Below are 7050 nucleotides of genomic sequence, written 5' to 3' on the forward strand. Positions count from 1 at the left end.
TAGTCAAGTAGAGGCATACTAGTGACACTATGTTTGTCTATGTATTCACACATGTATCAAATTTCCGGTCAATACAATTCTTGCATGAATAATAAACATTTATTATGAAATAAGAAAATAAATAATAACTTTATTAGCCCTCTAGGACATATTTCCTTCAGTATCATGCTAGTAATGGCAAAAATCAAGAACATAAAACCGAATTTTATTTGTAACGGAGTCAAAATAATGTGACAGAGAAATGGTCGTTTAGGGTTGAGGTTGTTGTGTTCATGCCAATAGTATATCTTACCTATTAGTTTAAACAATTTATTATAAATCACGGTCATGACGCAAACTAAATTATGGTTGTCGTACGCATACAATTATTAATTTTAAACAAGAAACGATCCTCATAGCTACACATCAATGATACAATAAGTGAAGCTTTAGAACTTGTAGACTGAACTACATATGTGAAAAAAAGAAAGTAAATGGTAAAATTACAACGATGCATAATACACATATGTATATCTAAAACGAATGCATTATAGTTCTGAAATTGCAGAGGGATTAACCTTCCATAGTATTGTACACGACCTACAAGTAGAGGACATCGATGACGGCTTGGTCTAGCCTGCCTTTGTGCTGCTAGTTCAAATGCTATAGCCGTACAGCGCACTCCTCCTTCGCGCCCCTGCTATATGCATAACATTCAATCTGGATCAGTCTCACATGATACACATAGGGAAATGTATCGCTCCCATGGATTTACTCAGGGAATACAATTTTTCAGCCCACAAGCAAATATTTTTAGCTCAGAAAAATATTTACCCGGGGAGAACAATTTCTGCAAGTTGCCGGATGAGTTCCAGAATGAATCACTCGCTAGCTAAGCTACAGTACAACCACGAAAGTTCTCCCCTCAACCAGATACATATTCAAATTAGTAAAACTGGGAAAAGATGAAGCGATGATCTGGCAAAATCTGGTTATGAGCAAGCAATAGCATGCTAAACACCACAAGTCACTCTTTGCAGCCAAGAAATGGGCAGCACAGTCTAACTACAGTTAAGCTCGTTTCCGAGCATGTCATCCACATATATATCATACCGCAAGTCTACAAACAAAGTCGAGATTGAAAAAGGTATGCTTCCTAAACAACTAACTGTTTCATGTGCTACAACCTGGTGGAGGCAATTCCACGTACACTTTGTGTGCACCCATCAGATCTTCAGTCGATTTAATCAAACGCCTAGATGTTTAACAACCCAAAAATCTGGCCCTGAGAGAAAAATCAAGATGTCGAATTATTTTTTTAACCGGAACCTCGCATCTGCGGCCTGATAGAGAGGAGCAGAGTGCCGTGCATGTGGGTTCTTGACCCGGAACGCCAGCTCGTTTGCGTCGTCGTGGACGGACAAACAACGTGCGTTTTAACCGATAGTTGTTCAAGAGCTGCCTCCTCTCTTACTCATGCTACTCTCCCGATAGTTGTTCACGCATTGGTCTACACCAATAAAGAATGAGCGGATGCGAGCATGCCGGACACGCGTATGGCAGCCACGACCACAGCGGCCTTGACCGGTGCGGACGACCACGCCGCGTGCCTGCAGATGTTTGAAGTTCGCTATGAACCGAGGGTTCAAGAGATATGTGTCCTCCCTCACCTGTCACCTCCTGTTCGAGCTTGTCATCCTCATACAAGATGGAACTGGAAGTGCAGGATTTTCGTTTTTTAGACCAGTCATGATGTGCGACCATACCACCCCTAAATATCTGGATGAACCCTCCCCGTCTATCTCTCATCATGCTCAAAGAAAAGCGGCGGCCACCACCAGATAGTGAGTGGCAGCGGTGAGGCCTGGGGCCTAAAAGGCGGCGGCGCGGCGAGGCATGGTCAGGAGCTCGAACATCCGCAGTGCGTCGAGGTGAGATCAAAGCTCCGAGCAGCAGCGGTGTGGCACTGGCAAGTCCCAACGACCGGATCTGGCGTGCCTCACCGCCAGCAGCTTACATCTCCCCAATAAATCCCCAAACATTCACACAAGCATCAAACGGCTTTACCAGATTCACCTATAATATCAAACCTATCAAGGATAACTGCCGAAAATCGGAGCAGAACAATGGGGAAAGGGAGAATCGTGAGACGGAAGAAAGGCTGAGGGAGTCATACGGACGTTGCAGATAAGTATTGGATGAAGATGCGGGCGCTCTCGACGAAGCCGTCCACGGCGTCCTTGCTGACGATTACCTTCCCCGCTCTTCTGCCTTCTTTCTCGCCGGAGGTGAGCTGAGCGAGACAGCCAGCGGGAGGTCTGCGCTGGAAACGGCCGGTGGGAGGGCGAGCGAGACGGGTGACGGCGACCGCCGCTTCCCCAAATCTCGCGTTCCTTCTGGAGAAGATGAGAAGACGGCACACCAATTTTTACCACGGCTAGAACGTCGGTTGGGCTGCGCTGATGAATGGGCCAGACAATGCAACCTGACCCTGACAGCAGGGGCCCGCTGTGAAAAAAAACAACCGAGCTCTGAGAGGGCTTGATTTCGTGGGAGCATAGTAACTGTAACGATGCCATGACACAAAATCTTCCATCATCCCTATAGCCAGGGTAGTGTCTTTAGTATTGTAATCACTATTCCTACTCCCCCCGTCATAATGCACCGAGTATACTTAATTTTTTTGTTTGGTTTAATTTTTCAAAATGCATTACATTATAGACCGGTGCGCGGTCCCATTTCGCCATTCAATATCTGGACGTGTTTTCCCATTCAACATGGGTCTGCATCGGTCTGGGCATGAATTTTTCCGCAAATGGGAAATAAACTGAGGGTTGTGGGCATCTAGACCGTCGCCGCATTGCTCTAGCCCACCCAATAACCCCTCCCGTCTCTCTCTCGCTTTCATCCAATGCACGCGACGCTTGCCGCGCTCCATTTGTACCGGGCTGGAGCATACAATAGCCAACATTGATGTCGAGCGACGTGATCGGACGGGAGGCGAAGCTGACAGACGCGACCTTTCGGGTGTTGCCGCTTCAATGCAGACGTCGCGTCTCAAGAAAAGAACTCCGGCCGCTACCCCAGCATGAAGCGGCCCGATCAGCCCGTCGTATGACCTGGCCGTGGCTATTAAATTCCATAATGCTTTCCGTACCGGATTATGTGAGGAAGTATCGTATGGTCTTGTGATCGTAACTTCCGGCCATGCCGATGATCCCATTCAAAATAATAAGCTCATTTAACTATGAACTATCCATTCTTATTATGATGCCATGACATAAAATCTTCCATCATCCCTATAGCCAGGGTACTGTCTTTAGTATTGTAATCACTATTCCTACTCCCCCCGTCATCATGCACCGAGTATACTTAATTTTTTTGTTTGGTTTAATTTTTTAGAAAATCCAATGCATTACATTATAGAACGGTGCGCAGTCCCATTTCGCCATTCAATATCCGGACGTGTTTTCCCATTCAACACGGGTCTGTATCGGTCTGGGCATGAATTTTTCCGCGAACGGGAAATAAACTGAGGGTTGTGGGTATCTAGACCATCGCCGCATTGCTCTAGCCCACCCAATAACCCCTCCCATCTCTCTCGCGCTTTCATCCAATGCCCGCGACGCTTGGCGCGCTCCATTTGTACCGGGCTGGAGCGTACAATAGCCAACATTGATGCCGAGCGACGTGATCGGACGGGAGGCGAAGCTGACAGACGCGACCTCTCGGGTGTTGCCTCGATGCAGACGTCGCGTCTCAAGAAAAGAACTCCGGCTGCTACCCCAGCATTGAAGCAGCCTGATCGGCCCGTCGTACGACCTGGCCGTGGCTATTAAATCCCATAATGCTTTCCGTACCAGATTACATGAGGAAGTATCATATGGTCTTGTGATTGTAACTTCCGGCCATGCCGATGATCCCATTCAAAATAATAAGCTCATTTAACTGTGAACTATCCATTCTTATTATTATGATGCCATGACACAAAATCTTCCGTCATCCCTATAGCCAGGGTACTGTCTTTAGTATTGTAATCACTATTCCTACTCCCCCTGTCATAATGCACCAAGTATACTTATTTTTTTGTTTGGTTTAAGTTTTCACAAAATCCAACGCATTACATTATAGATAGGTGCGCGGTCCCATTTCGCCATTCAATATCCGGACTTGTTTTCCCATTCAACACGGGTTTGTATCGGTCTGGGCATGAATTTTTCCGCAAACGGGAAATAAACTGAGGGTTGTGGGCATCTAGACCGTCGTCGCATTGCTCTAGCCCACCCAATAACCCCTCCCGTCTCTCTCTCACGCTTTCATCCAATGCCCGCGATGCTTGCCGCGCTCCATTTGTACCGGGCTGGAGCATACAATAGCCAACATTGATGTCGAGCGACGTGATCGGACGGGAGGCGAAGCTGACAGACGCGACCTCTCTGGTGTTGCCGCTTCAATGCAGACGTCGTGTCTCAAGAAAAGAACTCCGGCCACTACCCCGGCATTGAAGCAGCCCGATCGGCCCGTCGTATGACCTGGCCGCGGCTATTAAAACGGTGCGCTGACGATGCACATATCCACACTGCCTCCTCTTCAAGCCTAACCTCTTCTCTCAGAACCTCCTTCTTCTCTAGCATCTTAAACTCCCGCAATGTCGAAGTCCTGGTTCTCCGCGCCGACAGGCGGCGGCGGCGGCAGTTATTCGCTAGGCGGTTCATGGCGCTGCCGCCCTTGCTCGTTGGCCCCCTTGGCATCCATGGCGGATGGCTCGTCCAACAAGGAGGAGATTTTCGCCTCCTCCAGTGACGAGGAGGACCAGGCGCCGCGGCAGGAGTACCACCCGTAGCAGCAGTTGCGCCTCCTCGCGAAGGCGGCTCTGACGGACGAGGAATTCTTCCGTTAGATGGAGCTCATGATTGAGCGATTGCTACGTTAGATGGGCCCTGCACCATCGCCGCCGTCGTGTGCGGTCAAGGAGGAGGCGCTGTCCCCGCCGCGCAATCGCGTGAAGCGGGAGACGTTGTCCCCTCTCCGGCGGGTGAAGTAGGATACCCCCCCCCCCCCGAGCGCGCGTAACCGCGGCGACGTCTAGATCAGACGATGTGTCAAACAGAAGTAGTCGTCCCCGCCACGCAAACGCAATTGCGGCGTCCAAATCGTCGAACAGGGCAAGGCCGGCACCAGAGCTCCATGTGCGTCGTCGGCATTGGTCGTGACAGCCCTCCGCACCGCGCAGATCCTCCGCGAGGGCCAGGTTGCTTCTAGACAAGGCTGTCGCGACCCACCAGCGCCCTACCGCCGTTGGAGGGACGACGACGACGGCGACACTGACGGCGATCGTGGTTCGGCCGGGCAGGGTTGCCACGCGTATGAGGTGGTCGGCCGGTACAAGCTATATTTTTTATTTAGTTTCAGTGTCGAAATATCGGTCGTGTATGTAAATTATCTCCAAAAATTTGAATGAATTCTGACGTGTTTGCTTAGAATTGTTCAGTTATTTTATGTTTGAAATGTATGTTGATAGCCTTGAATGGCCGGCTCCCCGCATCCGTGTCCGCAGACTGGTCCTCCCTGTCTGCGGACGGGTATGGTGTCTGCGGGGGTGGTGCTATGGGTTGTGACATGGGTGGAGGCGCGGTGGTGCTATGGGTGGTGGCATGGGTGAAGGCCATGAAAACAATGAAGCCAGGGGTGGCAACGAGGCCAATTATGGCAATACAATGTTCAAAGCCATGGAGACAATGGAAGCACAAGTGCCAATGAAGCGATGAAAATTGAGAGGCTATGCACTTTGTTCAATGCAATTTTATTTGTGTTGGTGATGTACTATGCTTGTGGTTTGCATTTGAACTTTATATGGGGGTTTGAGTTGATTTTGATATGTTGATTTGAATTTCAATTTGACACGTTGTCAATTATGTGTAAGGTCATTTTCAAAAGTTAAAATTTTATCCATAGTTCATCAGTCATTTCAAAACATACGCAATTATGGAGGAAATTATGGTGCGGCTATCCTATTTTAGTGTAGCTGTTAGAGCAATGTTGCCCTATTTTAGGACAACTGTTTAAGATGCTTATCTTTTCTTGCCAAAAAAAAATCACTTTGTGATACCCCAATTTTCACTCACTTTTTGGTGTTCTAAAATAGTGTTGTTGTTAGAGATGCTCTAAATGAGCTTGCATCTGCGTGGTTTATGGAGATGTTTGGTTACCGACACTGTTTCACTACTAGGGAAAACCTTATACACAGAATCTTAGCAGCAGCGCGGTTTAAAAATAGGCGCTATTGCTAACTAGCAGTAGCGAGCTTAACTTAACCGCGCTACTAATAACTAGGTAGCAGTAGCGCTCTAGGTGAAACAAGCGTACTACTATAGTTGCCACGGATTTGCCTCCAGGCTAGATATAGTAGTAGCGCCCTTCCATGGACGCGCTGCTGCTAAAGTACTTAGTAGCAGCGTTTTTCTGCAAAAACTCGCTGCTGCTAAGTGTTGCACCTAATTAAGTTTAGTCCCATATTGCTAAGCGAATAAGGTGTCTACCACCTTAAATATGTTACTTCTCAAACTACCTCGAGCACTTGGTCTTCATTAAACTATAAGTATAGGATTTGTGGCTGCAATATGAATCTTCACCAGTGCCTATACAGGTACTGTGAGGATTCATGTTGACTATTTAGATTCTAAACAAAAAGATCAATGATGACCAATGTATATTTTTGATGCGTGCTTAGACTTAGCAGTAGCGTGTTTTCATAAAACGCGCTATAGCTACTTTAGCTATAGCGCGTTTCCTAAAGTGTGCTACTACTAGTTCGACTTAACCACCCGCCCGCTTAAAATTTTGCTAAGTCCTCCTTCCTCCCCTTGTTCTCCTACTCCTCTGTCACCGCCGCCCGAGCCCGAGCCTGCCCTGACCGCCGCCGCCCGAGGTCGCCCTCAACCTCACCACCGCCGCCCGCCGCCGCTCACCGTCGCCGCCGCCTCCCCCACCCCCTCCGCTCTCGACCTCACCGCCGCTCTCGACCTCAACGTCGCCGCCGCCTCCCCAACCCCGCCGCCGCCTCCCGATCCT

At 48.6% G+C, this 7050-nt stretch overlaps 1 long non-coding RNA gene across 1 annotated transcript; it reads right to left on the reverse strand.

The window, feature by feature from the left end:
- Window positions 1–421: 421 nt before the first annotated feature.
- LOC119321758 lies at window positions 422–2421 on the reverse strand. The gene is made up of 2 exons (XR_005155180.1): window positions 2160–2421; window positions 422–676 (listed from the first exon to the last, which is right to left on the reverse strand). It is a non-coding gene; the product is annotated as an uncharacterized LOC119321758 (long non-coding RNA).
- Window positions 2422–7050: the final 4629 nt, after the last annotated feature.

This window comes from Triticum dicoccoides, chromosome 6B (genome assembly GCF_002162155.2).
Source record: "Triticum dicoccoides isolate Atlit2015 ecotype Zavitan chromosome 6B, WEW_v2.0, whole genome shotgun sequence".
Taxonomy (NCBI): Eukaryota; Viridiplantae; Streptophyta; class Magnoliopsida; order Poales; family Poaceae; genus Triticum; species Triticum dicoccoides.